At 50.6% G+C, this 12891-nt stretch overlaps 1 protein-coding gene and 1 non-coding gene across 5 annotated transcripts in view; one reads left to right on the top strand and one right to left on the bottom strand.

Moving 5' to 3' along the window:
* SMOC1 (SPARC related modular calcium binding 1) overlaps positions 1 to 12891 on the bottom strand; it is a 156634-nt gene that overhangs the window by 103494 nt on the left and 40249 nt on the right. The window lies entirely within an intron of this gene.
* Positions 7339 to 7411, top strand: TRNAR-CCU (transfer RNA arginine (anticodon CCU)). The gene has a single exon. It is a non-coding gene; the product is annotated as a tRNA-Arg (tRNA).

Genomic DNA, 12891 nt, shown 5'->3' with positions numbered 1-12891 from the left:
GGGTAGTCCCCCAAATGAAAGGGCTGGGCAGCTGAACCTGTTCGTGAGCTAAGACCTGAGTGTGTCCACTGTACGGACACACGCACATGTGTGTGCACACACTCGCACACTTACTAAGAGCCCTTAGCAAGTAATCTTTTGCGGGGCGCAATTACCACCTCTGGTTCGAGAGTGCAGAGAGAAGAACATTAGGGGAGAAAGCTGCTAGCTAAGTTACGTGCAAAAACAATGACTCTGGAAGTCTTTGTTTTCCTCTCCTTGTGGATTTGCTCTGTGCTGTCAGCTGTAAGTCCTTCAACACCACCAAATGTTCCCCATAGGAAGGGAATGGACACTGTTTACTGAACCCCACAGCACCCAGAGAGGTCACGATCAGACACTCCTGGTCCCCTCTCCCTGACAATGGGTGAGTTGTGCAGGTGAGATCCCCAACCAGCATGCTTCCTGTCCACACCCCTCACACCGAGAGCCCGCAGCATCCTGTGCGGTGGAGAGGCCCCAAAGCCCCCTTCGGGACTGAACCCCTTAACCTGAAAAACAGACCCTCATCTTGGCCGCATTCCCTTCCTCATCTTGCTAGAGGGCCACCTTTAGCCCTCACCATCCGCCACTTGGGATTCTTGATGCTGCTGCTGTTAGTTTTCTGCCCTTAGAAGATATTTGTCCACTTGCCTATTCTGCAGTGAGTCCTCCAGCCTTTTCCACTTACTGCTCCCCTTATCACCACAGAAGGGCCCCAAAGAGCCTCACCACAGCCCACCCAAGATAAAAGGCTTCCACACAAAGTATAAACATAACGGGAAGGAGAGGCAGGAGTATTACACCCTCCCAGCCCCTGGGAATTATTCCATGGCTCCACGATAACTAAATGGAGAAACTGGTATACTTTCAATGTCACGGGATTATCGCGGAGGAAAATGTCATTTTAATGCCCATTTCGCTTGGGCCAGATACGATGGCATATACACACAGGCGCATCTTCGTCTCTACTTACACAGTGGAGCAATTTATATTGACAAGGGAGATAACAGAGGAAGAAACGTTTTATCCACAGCACTTGAGGAAATCCACTCCCTTACAGCACTAAGCCCTGGGGATGAGAGCTGAGCAAGTACAGACTAAAACAAACAGAAGAGGAAATCCCAGTCTTGCTATGTCATCGAATTATGTCGGGGCTGTGTGTGCTTAAACTGTGTGTTTCCTTTTATTGCTCTTTCCACTGTCATCTTGAGATCCTGCTGCAGTATGCTGGCCTCCAGATCACCAAACACCAAACGCACAAGCATAGATGCACACACCCAATGCCTTTAAAGTCACTTACAGACAAAAGAGAAGAAAGAGGTGGGCCCATGTGGGACTGCCATGTGCCACGTTAAACCTGATGCTGTCACATTGTCTCGGGCTGAAAATCCCCACTGTGTAGCTCAGACAAGGATTAATTACTGCTGTCCAGAGCCCGGCCTCACATCTTACTTCACACAAGTCTGAGGCTGTTCTGGGCAGGAGAGAAATCCTGCCCAAACTGGGCCAAGGAAAAGTCAATAAAACCATGTCAAATTCTACAGGCAGGGATGGTCTTGAGTGGAAACCCAGAACAAGCCCATTCCTGAGAGAGAGAGACCGAAAGAATGGTTCTTCCGTTTTCCAACCCTTTTAGGTCTCGGGCACAGAGAAAGTCTTTCTTTTAAGGATCAAAACTTGTATTTGACTTGTGAGGACCTTTTTCTTTTAGTCCAGACATTTATAACCCTTAAGTTCAGATCTCCCTCAAATGTTGGATGAGGTGACCTGATTGAGAGGACATCTACCTTTGCACTTAGCAGATCCCATCAGGTAAGCAATCCTGTGGAAACGAGGCAGCAAGGGGCAGGCTAGATTTACTCAGCAGAGCCTGCAGGGCCCACAGAGTAAGCCCGTCCACTCCCAGGGAATGGGACTCCTCCTTTGTGCTGTGAGGTACAGTGCCCACAAAGACTGTGCACTAAAGACTGTTAATCCAGGCCCCAAGGGCAGTCTCAAGGCCAAGGAAATGCTCACAATATAAAGTGAAATAAAACCAAAGTAGAATATCAAACATATATATGTGTGGGCAGATAGATAATACTAGAGAGATAGATAAACGTGCGTGTATATATACATACATACATGCATATACATAATACATACATGTACACAAGTGTACTTAGGTATATCTTCCTTCCACTCCAGAGAGACAGAGAGAAAGAGAGAGGACAAAAGATAGAAGGAAATACACCAAAATGTTAACAGTGGCTATCTCCGAATGCTGGGAATATAGATGTGTTTGACTGGTATTTTCCTTTTCACTTTTCTTTATTTTCCAAGGTTCCTACAATACGCTTGCTTCAAGGGAGTTTGAAAGGGAAGCACACACAAAACTCCACTGACCCAGGCCTGCCTCTTAAGCAAAGTTGCCTTCAAAACTCTAGCCCAAGCTCTGGTGTCACCTCAGGATCATCAAAGCCTGAGAGCCAGAGGTCCACCCAGGCCAGGCACTGGGAGAAACTTGCCCTAGCTGGGAGTGGGAGGGCAGGGTGCCTTCCTCTGGGCTTCTTTATCTCCTGGCGTCTGATCAGATTTCCTGTTCTGCGCCACACACACAGCTCTCGTAAAGAAGACACAGAACAACTCAGCATCCTTTCCACGGGGTGTCATGCTGGGCCGGATGATCCCAGAGCAGCATCCCTCCAGGCAACAGCCTTGTCACCACGGCATCTCCTGCTTCAGCTCAGGTGGCCCAGCCAGTCTCCAGCCTTCCCGACTGAAGGAACTCTGAATCTCACCCATCGGAATGAACTTTAATCTTCCAGTCCAAAGCGATGCAGTGACAGGGTTTGCCAGCAGCCTTCAGCAGCCTTCCAAAGGCACACATGTAGCTGGCATCAACCATCACACTGCAGGGTGATGACGGGTGGTGAGTATGCTGTCATCTGTGGGGATGGGGGAGGAGTGAAAATCCATGGCTAAAAATGAGGCCTTGGGGGGACAAGCAGCTGTGGCTTCAGGTATGGGAGGGAAAGAGAGGGCCATCTGCTCTCCCATCATTCCTGCAAGATGCCTTTTAGAACAAAAATGTCCTTGCATTTCCTTCCTTGCAAAATGAATCAAAACTTGCAAAGTAGTTCTGTATGCTGGCTCCACAAATTGCCGCATTCATTCATGGGATAAATATTTACTAACCTTTCTATGGACCCGGCTTGGTGCTGGGCACTGGGTGCAGTGAGGGCCACAGTGACATGGTCCCTGCCCTCGAGGGCTGTGCTGAGTCTCTACAACCCTCCTGCTCACAGTTCACATACAGATAATGTTCTTCTAGATCCTAGGTACCCCCAAGCCCTACAGAGTCGAGACTCAGGCACAGGTTTCAGAGTCGGAATAAGCCAAAGTAGGACATGCCACCCATACGTAACAGACTCCTCGGGGAAGGTTCTTCTTGGTCTGAACCCTAACACGGCTGATCCCACACACAGAAGACAGTGCCATTCCTGAGCTTATCCAGAGATCGGGCCTAAAGAGAGCCCAGAAAACTGGCTATTAGAGGGACTCATGAGGCCCCCAGACCAAGTCCTGACGTTGCTCAGGGTCAGACAGTGTCAAGATCCAGGGGAGACTGCCTCCCAGCCTGGCCTCCAAAAAGACAGGGCTAAGGTAACGTGCTGGAGCACTTGAGGAAACTGTTCTTCGTAGGGAAAGCAGAAAAAGACAATTTCCCAACTGCCCCTTTTTACCTGAATAGAGTGTGTCCTCCCAAGTCTTAACGCATTTAAAAAACATTTCTGAAGAAGATGCTTAAAGTCGAAGCATCTTTACTTTAAATAGATTCTCCATGCCAGATCCAAATCTGTTGGGGTCTCAGTATCCACCAGAAAACTGCCTAAAAACCCTATATTTTAGTGTGGAAGTTCCAAGAAAGAAGACTATATTTATCTAACCTAGGCTATAAAACACCTAATTGCACAGCTAAAATTTCAAAGCACTCTAAGGGAAAGTTGGAGGGGATGGGGCCATAACAGAAATAAATTGCAGGGAAAAAGAGAGAGGGGGTTCTCGTTTGTTGCATTGACTTCTATGTGAGAGGCACAGTGCAAGGCATCTTGCGTAAATTATTTTCAGTGACCCTGACAACCCAAGAGATAATACTTCGCATCCTACTTGGCAGGTGAGGAAACTGAGGCTCGGAGAAGTTAAGCAACTGCTCAAGGTTACACAGTCAGAATCCAAGCCCACAGCTATGACTCCATAATATCACAGCCAGCAAGGACCAGAGAACCGTTTGAGGACCCACAAGAGTTACCTGATCTAACCTTGGTCTACATAAATGCTCAGCAGTCCGAAAAATGCAATCTGACGTGGCTATGTCCTCACACATAACTGAGTAAAGAAGACGTAGACTTCTAATACCCTGTCACCACAGTCTCACTGCGTCCCACCCACCCCTTATAAAAGGATGGGACAGGAGGGCAGTGAGGAAGAGTAGGACTAAACAAAGACTCTGGATCCTTCACAGGCTGCAACAGCTGGTCCCCAGAGGCACTTTTCCCAGTACCCCACACTTCCCACCCCTGTGGTCTAGCTCAGTCCCATCTTCCCAGCTCCTCCAGCTGGATTGGGGGCTGCTCTGTCTCTCTCGGGGAGCTGCTCTCTGACACAGTCAGGTGAAAATAACGGAGGTGAAGTTCAGAGTCAATGCCATTCTATTTCTGATGTGGGGAAAGGGGGTTGTCCTTCTTTATGAGTCGGGGGGAAGATGGATGACAAACTAACTCAATACCCCAACTGTCAGGCAGCTGTGACATTTGTAATAGCAACCAGATCTGAGCCTTTCACAGGACACAGCAAAGAAGGTTCTATTTGGAAAGTGCTCTGTACCCGGCAGAAAATGCAGATGTTAAAGGCAGAGACTTTGAGTCCCGGGATCCAGTCCCTAGACTGTGGACTTCGGTCAAGATACTCAGTGAGTCTCAGTTTCCTCATCTGTTAAGACTGGAAATGTAGCAGTTCTATCAAAAGTAGAACTGAGAATAAAAGAGTAGGTTGGTAGGCTTCCCTGGTGGCGCAGTGGTTGAGAGTCCGCCTGCCGATGCAGGGGACACGGGTTCGTGACCCGATCCGGGAAGATCCCACATGCCGCGGAGCAGCTGGGCCCGTAAGCCACGGCCGCTGAGCCTACGCATCCAGAGCCTGTGCTCCGCAACGAGAGAGGCCACAACAGTGCGAGGCCTGTGTACCGCAAAAAAAAAAAAGTAGGTTGGTATCTTAAAAGTTCTTGATAAATCTTAGCTACTACTATATTATTACTTCTATTATCAACTAAATCAGGGTTGTTCAAACTGCATTCTGAGTTTCACATGTTCTCACTAAAGACCCTTGGGGACTGTTCGGCAAACAAAGGTAAACTTTGGATATTTTGTGAAATTGCCCATTTTCTTTGTATTTTCCATTTGTGTGAGTGCATTTCTTTCTAATTTTATAGTACAGTGATTTTCAACTCACAGCAGTATCATCCAGAACCACGGCAAAAAGAAGTGGAAAATATTTAAGTTCCAAAAAGTTTCAAGTTAAAGAACAGTGCCACAATTACTAACTATAATCAAAATGTCTTTATGGAGAGGGCAACAATGAATATTTTTCAATGGGAGAATAATATTACTACAAACCCACAATTGCCATCTGACTCCCACAACAAGTAAATACTACTCCTCCAAACACTCTATTTAGACCTCATTCTTTCCAGTAAGGGTCACTGGCTTGAAGAGTACGATAAAAACTTAAACATTCATGTTGCAACAAAACTGTACGTTTTTTGCTTGCGCAGAGGGTACAGCTTTGTGGCAACATGAATGTCAGAGAAGCATCTCACTTCTAAAGTCTCGCTTTGTACATCGTAAAATGTGTGTCCCCCTATACACACTAAAATATGGTTTGACTTAATGTAAGACTGCCATGTATCCAAGAAGTCTCAGAACGGCTGCCCTAGGCTGGTCTGGTCTTATGTGGCTCATCTCACAATCGCTCAGAACGCCTTGTGGGGTGAACAGAAGGTGACAGTAGGAGAACCAATATCCCCATCTCCCCAGATCTTTCGGCCCCGCCTGACAGAGCACCTTTGCCCCCTCCCTCCATCCTCCCCATCCCAGCTCCGGCGGTCACCAGGAGACAACCGACACGGCCCTGCCAGCCAGCATCTCTCATCTTCAGGCCCAGGGGTTCCCAAAGCAGAAGGGTCAGTCCCCAGACCTACAGAACGGCCCTTGAATGAACAGAGCAGCAGAGGCCCACTGGACGCACCTAATCTGGCCGTTGCGAGCACGGAAAAAGGGCTGCACCCATGTGAACAATGCTACATCTATAACCCAAATGGGTCCCGAAAGGCTCCTCTGGCTCCCACTCCCCCTTTCCTCCTGACTCCTTTGTTTCTCCCGTCTCCCACTCCCTTCCCTCAGTGCCCCCCAGCCCACCCGTGGGGAGACAGGCGAGCACGGGGTTGGGGACAGGGGGAGCAGGCAGTAGTCTGAAAGTGTGCTCCGAAAGCAGCCCGAACAGCAGAGGAAGGTCACCCCTGGGGCACAGCCTGTTCTAGCTTGGCAGGCATGCATTCTACTGCAAAATACGTCACACCTACTCCTCAAATAGGCCCTTTGAGAGGCTTTGACTGTCGAGGAGCTAAACCCGTGGTTCCACACATCTCTGGCAAACCAAAGCCCTCCCGCTTCCCTGGTGGCCAACTTGAGTTTGGGGAAATGCGGGGATGGTGGTGAAGAGTGGTGTTTCCATTCCTTTGAGCGTGCCAGCACCTTCCAACGGCTGCACACCTGGCTGCTGGCTGATGAACAGCTCACGTTTCAGGGGACAGGATGGCAAAGCCACTGTTTGGTTGGGGACGCCCAGAACATGCAAATGGCTCTGAGGCCTTGGCCCTGGCCAGGTTTTGCCCCCCACCGGCCTCCTCTCCCCTTCTCTCCCCACCCCTTGAATCCAATTCACTTACAGCCACACCAAGGCTGGGTAACAAGAGGGAAAAGCCAAGAAAGCCCTGAGCCGATGACAAGAAGCGGGCAGTGACGAGGCAGAGAGCCTCTGTAAACAGGAGGCTTACGACCGGACATGGCCGTTTTCTTCTTCACCCCCTTTTGCTGCTGCCACTACTGCCACCACATACCCTGACGGCATTTCGCAGGAGAATTTTCTCTTATTTTTCGTAAACGTTATAAGACCTAGTACTGCTACAGTCTTCCCCAGTCATCGTTTCGAAACATCTGAAACATCTAACTGCCGTCTAGAAAGCCCTCCTTAAATCTAATCTAAATCCCTCACAGGACTTCCCTGGTGGCGCAGTGGTTAAGACGCTGTGCTCCTGACGCAGGGGGCCTGGGTTCGATCCCCGGTCAGGGAAGTAGATTCCACATGCATGCTGCAACTAAGAAGCCCGTGGTCGCACCTAAGACCTGGCGCGACCAAATAGATAAATAAATTTTAAAAAAACAAATATTAAAAATAAATAAATAAATCCCTCACACTGCAGTTTAAGCTTTTTAAACTGCGATATTTCTTATTGGTTAATATTTCTTATTGATTAATCCAACAATTATTTCTCAAGTACGCCCTTAGAGGCCTGACCCAGGGCCACCCCAGGCTACAAGAGAACCTGATCTGGCTCCTTCCTTCCAGAAGCCAATGCTCTGGTTGAGGAGAAAAGATGGACAAACAGGAAGGCACCAGACCCTGCCTGCCTCATCCCCTAACTGCCAAGACCCATGATGGCAAGCGGGCTACAGGGTGAGGAGAAGTACAAGCTGGGGCAGCTGAGGGGACTGCACACAGAGCAGAGGACGTGGGCACCTCCTTGGAGGGCAGATGTGATCTGTGCTCACGGCTGAGAGAAGGAAGGCAGAGCACCTTGAGCAAAATGACCAGGCATGTGCAGGGGACAGAGGAGACACCAAAGCGGCTGCAGCAGAATGTCTGTGTGAGGACGGGGCGGGCTCCCTCGGTCCTACGGGCCGGAAGGAACCCTGGGAGGCTTGGGCAGGAAAGTCACTTCATAAAAATGGTATTTTCGAAAAAAAAAAAAATGGTATTTTCGGCTAGTCATTCTGGCCATTGTGGGTAGAAGAGACTTAAGGGGAAAGAGAATAAATGCAAAATGGACCATTAAGAGGCACTGGCAGAAAACCAGACCCGAGGTGCTGACAGGGATCTGGGCTACCCAGTGGCAAGGGGGATGGAAAGAAAGAATCAGTTCGGGAGACGGTGTAGAGCAAGATTCTGGAAATGGCTATCACCATCTGCTGCTTCCAGCCCACTTCAGTAAATGCGATGCAACTGGGTCACCTCCTGCCTTCCCCGCTCCAGGCCAAGAGCTGCTTCAGGCGCTGGAGGATGTGTAAGCTTGTCAGGAGCAAGCTTCACAAGTGCCCTCTCTCCAGCCAGGCTCCTCTTGGAACGGTCCCTCCAGGGCCGCCCGGGCAAAAAGGAAAAAAGCATACATTGGAAAAGAAGATTCTCTCGAAATAAAAAAATCAAACCATTATTATAAAGGAATTTACCAAGAACTGCTATATTTCCCCCATCCCATTTGTTGGAAGTCAACAAGAGCATCTAGCACTTTGTGTTCATATCAAAAAAGTCAGATCAGGGCTTCCCTGGTGGCGCAGTGGTTGAGAGTCCGCCTGCCGATGGGGACACGGGTTCATGCCCCGGTCCGGGAAGATCCCACATGCTGCAGAGCGGCTGGGCCCGTCAGCCATGGCCGCTGAGCCTGCGCGTCCGGAGCCTGTGCTCCGCAACGGGAGAGGCCACAACAGTGAGAGGCCAGCGTATCGCCAAAAAAAAAACCCAAAAACAAAAACAAAAATAAGCCAGATCAGAGCATCCTAACGCAAAGCAAAGAAAAAAAAGAAAAGAAACAAAAAAAAAAAAACCCTAACCCCCTCCCCCAAACCGCAGAACGGTAACTCCAGAGTTACCGTTCCAAAGCCCAACCCCGGAGGCCAGCAACTCCGGCCCTTGACTCATTCTCTAGTGTCCTGCGGGACCCTCGTCAGACCTCAGGCCCTCCAAACGCTAGCCCGGGTACCCAGCTGCTGGCTCCCACCCTGAAGTCTTTGGAAGTGGCTGGGTGGTGTTACTCTGCACCCTGTCGGCCACCAAAGGGAAAAAGACACCTTCCCCAAAGCCGCAGTTTGGTTCAGGCAATTTAACGTCCCACAAAAGACGACTGGGTATCCCCTGACCCTCGCCCCAAGGACACATCCGTCTGCTCTCAGAAATGTCCTCGGTACAAGGCCAGTGCGACACGCGCTTCTTGAGTGAGGCGGCCCAGCAGCTGCCTCTCGGGACCCACTGGAGACTTGCAGAGGTGGGAAGGGTTCCGCCAGGGGTGTCGGTCGCCAGGGGCCAAGGGGAGGTGGGAGGGAGAAGATAGAACAGAGCCAGGAACGATCCAGAAGCAAGGGCAGCAGAAGCATGTGTGGATGTCGCAGCCCAGTCTCTAAGGTGGACTTGGGGGTCGGGGTCCTCTCTCAGGGCCTGCGACATCCCCTGGCCACCCACCCCACGCCCACCGACCTCCTTAGAGGAGGATCACTGTGGGTGCGGAGCTGAGTGGGCCCTTGTCAAGTTCTGCACCAGACCCTGGTCGAACCTCCAAAAGACAGACTGTGTCCAGCTCGGTCCAGATACCTCAAAGGGGTTTCCTTGTAAAAAGACTTTTCTCCTCCTTCACCAGCCCAACACCCCTGGGCCTGTCACCTTCCGTGTCCACACTGAGAAACAAGCCCCACAGAGTCTAGCCAAATTCCCAATTAGTACTACTAAGAAGTCCCACCTGTGTTTAATCCAGACCCAAGAAGCTCTTGATTGGCTTGTAGTTTCCCCTGGAGACCACTTCTCTCAGCCCTCCCTCTCTGGGAGCTCAGGTTCCTAAAGAAGGCTCCAAGATTCAGTACCCTGTGTCCCAGACTTAACTCTCAAATGGCTTCCAGAACATCTCTCTAAAACACTCACCCCAATATCCCAGAAGGCACTCCGTTTCTCAGGCATTTCTGTGGCCAGTGCAGCACAATATTTAAGAGCATGGCCTTTAGAATCAGGCAGAGCAGAATTTCAAAACCCAGCTCCACCACTCACTTGCTGTGTGACCTTGGCACAGTCACTTAACCTCTCTGATCCTCAGCTGCTTCATCTGTAAAATAAGAATAACACCCTTCCATGGATTTGTCACAAGGACCTGTGAAATGATGCGTATAAAGCACTCAGCACATGCCTGGCACACTGTAGACACTTGATAAACAGTAGCTATGTCTATTAGGACCACCCCACTGCCCTCAGACCAAAACAGGACCGGGGAGGCATAGGGAGTAGGGAATGGAAAAGAAAGACTGCAGCACATGGGTGGCTCCAGCTGGCTCCTTCCTCTTCCTCTGCTAAGGGTCAGCATAGAGCCTCCAGGAACCTCAGATGTGGCGGATGCTGGCCCCAAAAAGGCCTCTTCCTGTGATCATTGAGAACCTGTCTCTCCTGAAGAGGCTCCTGTCCCTGAAAGAGGTCTTCCTGAGAGATCCAGACCCTCCAGAGAGTTGTTGCTCCAGTGTAGAGGGACTTCCAGAGGATGGTTCCCTGTCCAGAAACGCTTCTGTCCTCGTCAAGTATCCCAGCACTCACACCATCTACCACTTGTTGGTTCAAGAGCTATGTTTCCTGACTCGCTCTTGGAGAGTTTATGATAAAGGTGGAAAACAAGAATAAATGCAAGCATAGGATGCATCTATATGCGTGGTTTAACTATTTGGGCTCTGAATATATGTAATGTAAATCACTCTACCCAGATGCACACATGAATTGGGCAAAATGAATTAATCTAGATTTTCCTCCCAAGGTGTTACGTGAGGCAGGTTCTTATTTCACTTGCACTCTGAAATAAAGGTCCCAGGAAGCAGGAAAAGGGCCCACCAAGGAGCACCACAAAGTAGGGCACATAGAAAACCCAAGACCCAGCCAGACTACGTGCACCAAAGATCAGAAGGATCCAGAGCTGGAGCCGCCCTGGAGTTTGTCAATCCAGCTACAAAGCTGTCTGGCCTGGGCTGGACCCTCACCCCTGGCTGGCTCTGGCTCTGGCCTCAAACACACTGAGCCTGCAGAAACAAACAGGGGATTACCCTGACCCAGGCTATGAGGAGACTGCAGTCTTGCTTTCTGAAAAAGTTGCAGCTTGCCAAGAAAAATCATCTCTGATACAGACGAGGAACATCTCGAAAAGAATCAGCGCTGCACACGGGCACGATAAAGCCTGCTTCCCGGAGAGGAGGCCTATTCGAGGTCAACCTGACCTCCTGCTTCCCGACCTGGGTGCCAGCCACAGACATTCCTCCAGGCCTGGCCCTGGGTAAGTCTCTTCTCCCATCTGGGTCTCGGGTCTGAAGCCTCCTGCATTTACTCAAGGCATCTCTCCTCTCTGGCAGGAATCCCACTGCACCAGGCCCGGCAGCCCTCCTTGACTTCATTGCCCGGTTCCCGGTCACCTTCTCTTCCCCACACTCACCCCTGCCTCTGTTTAATCCCCTTCTCGTTTCATCAAGGGCTCTCTCTTAACCTCATGTTACAGGACAGAAAGGAACTCTGCTCCACTCCCCCTGGCCGAGGTGGCTTGGAGCTCCTGTTGGCTGAGCAGTCCTGCCAACTGCTTGGTTCAGCTGCGAGCAAGAAGGACCAGGCCCTTCCAGCCTCCGTCCAGAAAACCAGAGCAATGGCTGTAGAAGCAGCCTGGCCCTGAGCAATCCTGCACCTCCCCTGAGGTTCCCTGGCACGGGGAAGAGGTTTCCTCTTACCACCTTACTGAGTCCAGCTCCTTATCCTGCCGGCCCCCCCTCACTCTCAAGTGATAGCAGAGCCCTTCCTGCCTGGCGTTTATCAGGCCCAGCACACACACGGCACATGCTCAGCTGTCAATGACCTCCAAGACCAAACCCAAGGCCTGGACCCTGCGAGGCCTCCTTGGATATGTAATACCAAAGCAACCGGAAGTTGGCCAGCACTTGCCAAAGCACGTCCTGCACGTACTACCTCAACTGGCTGTGTGAAATACAGGCGTGGGTTCAATCCCTAGCTCTGGTCTGTGGCCTTGGACGTGGTGTTTAAGGTATCTGTGCCGTAGTCCACATCTGTAAAATGCACGTGATAACAGAACCACCACATCAGGATACTTCTTAAGCAAAATAAAATGCGCGTGAAGACATGTAAAATCCCGCCTGGCGTCAGACAGCTCTCAGTAAATGTTCACCATTGTTCTTGTCACCACCATAACCACCTTCAGGCTCTCACAGCAACCTGGCAGAGATTAACGGAGGTTCAGAGAGGTCAAGCAACTTCCTCAAGGTCACCACGGAAAGAAGGGCTAGAACAGAGCTTTCAGTGAGGTCTTCTTCCTCCAACATATTTCCCACCATTCAACATCCAGGAATGCTTGCCGCCTATGCGCCATTCTGCTCAAGGGGCTACAATCGTTAGCAAGGCAAACGTGGTCCCCGACTACGCCCCCTGGAGGAGCAGAACGTGTGAAGAGAGCAAGCTGGTTTGGGGGCAGTTGGACAGGCTTGGTCAGAGGTGCTGGCTGCGGGACAGAGCGGGGCTCAGCTGCCTCAAAAGAAAAAGCCATCTGTCCTCGGCAGAGCCTCTAGGATTGGAGGTCACGAGAGAGAGATACAGCAAGAGAAGGACTCCACATCTCTCCTGCATCCGCTGCCTGGCCACTGGAGCCCTATTTTTTCCACTTCCCCTTCCCCATGCTCTCAGAGGAAAAAGGACCTTTCCTGCCCCAGGGCCTGACCCGCAGCTTGAAGCAGGGAGGCTGGCTCAGTCCTCCCTGAGCCCCTG

Source organism: Aethalodelphis obliquidens, unplaced genomic scaffold, assembly GCF_003676395.1.
Source record: "Aethalodelphis obliquidens isolate GAN/ISIS:26980383/991018 unplaced genomic scaffold, ASM367639v1 scaffold10, whole genome shotgun sequence".
Lineage (NCBI taxonomy): Eukaryota > Metazoa > Chordata > Mammalia > Artiodactyla > Delphinidae > Aethalodelphis > Aethalodelphis obliquidens.
Note: the sequence above shows the minus strand (reverse complement) of the source record. Positions and strands in the feature narration are given on the sequence as shown.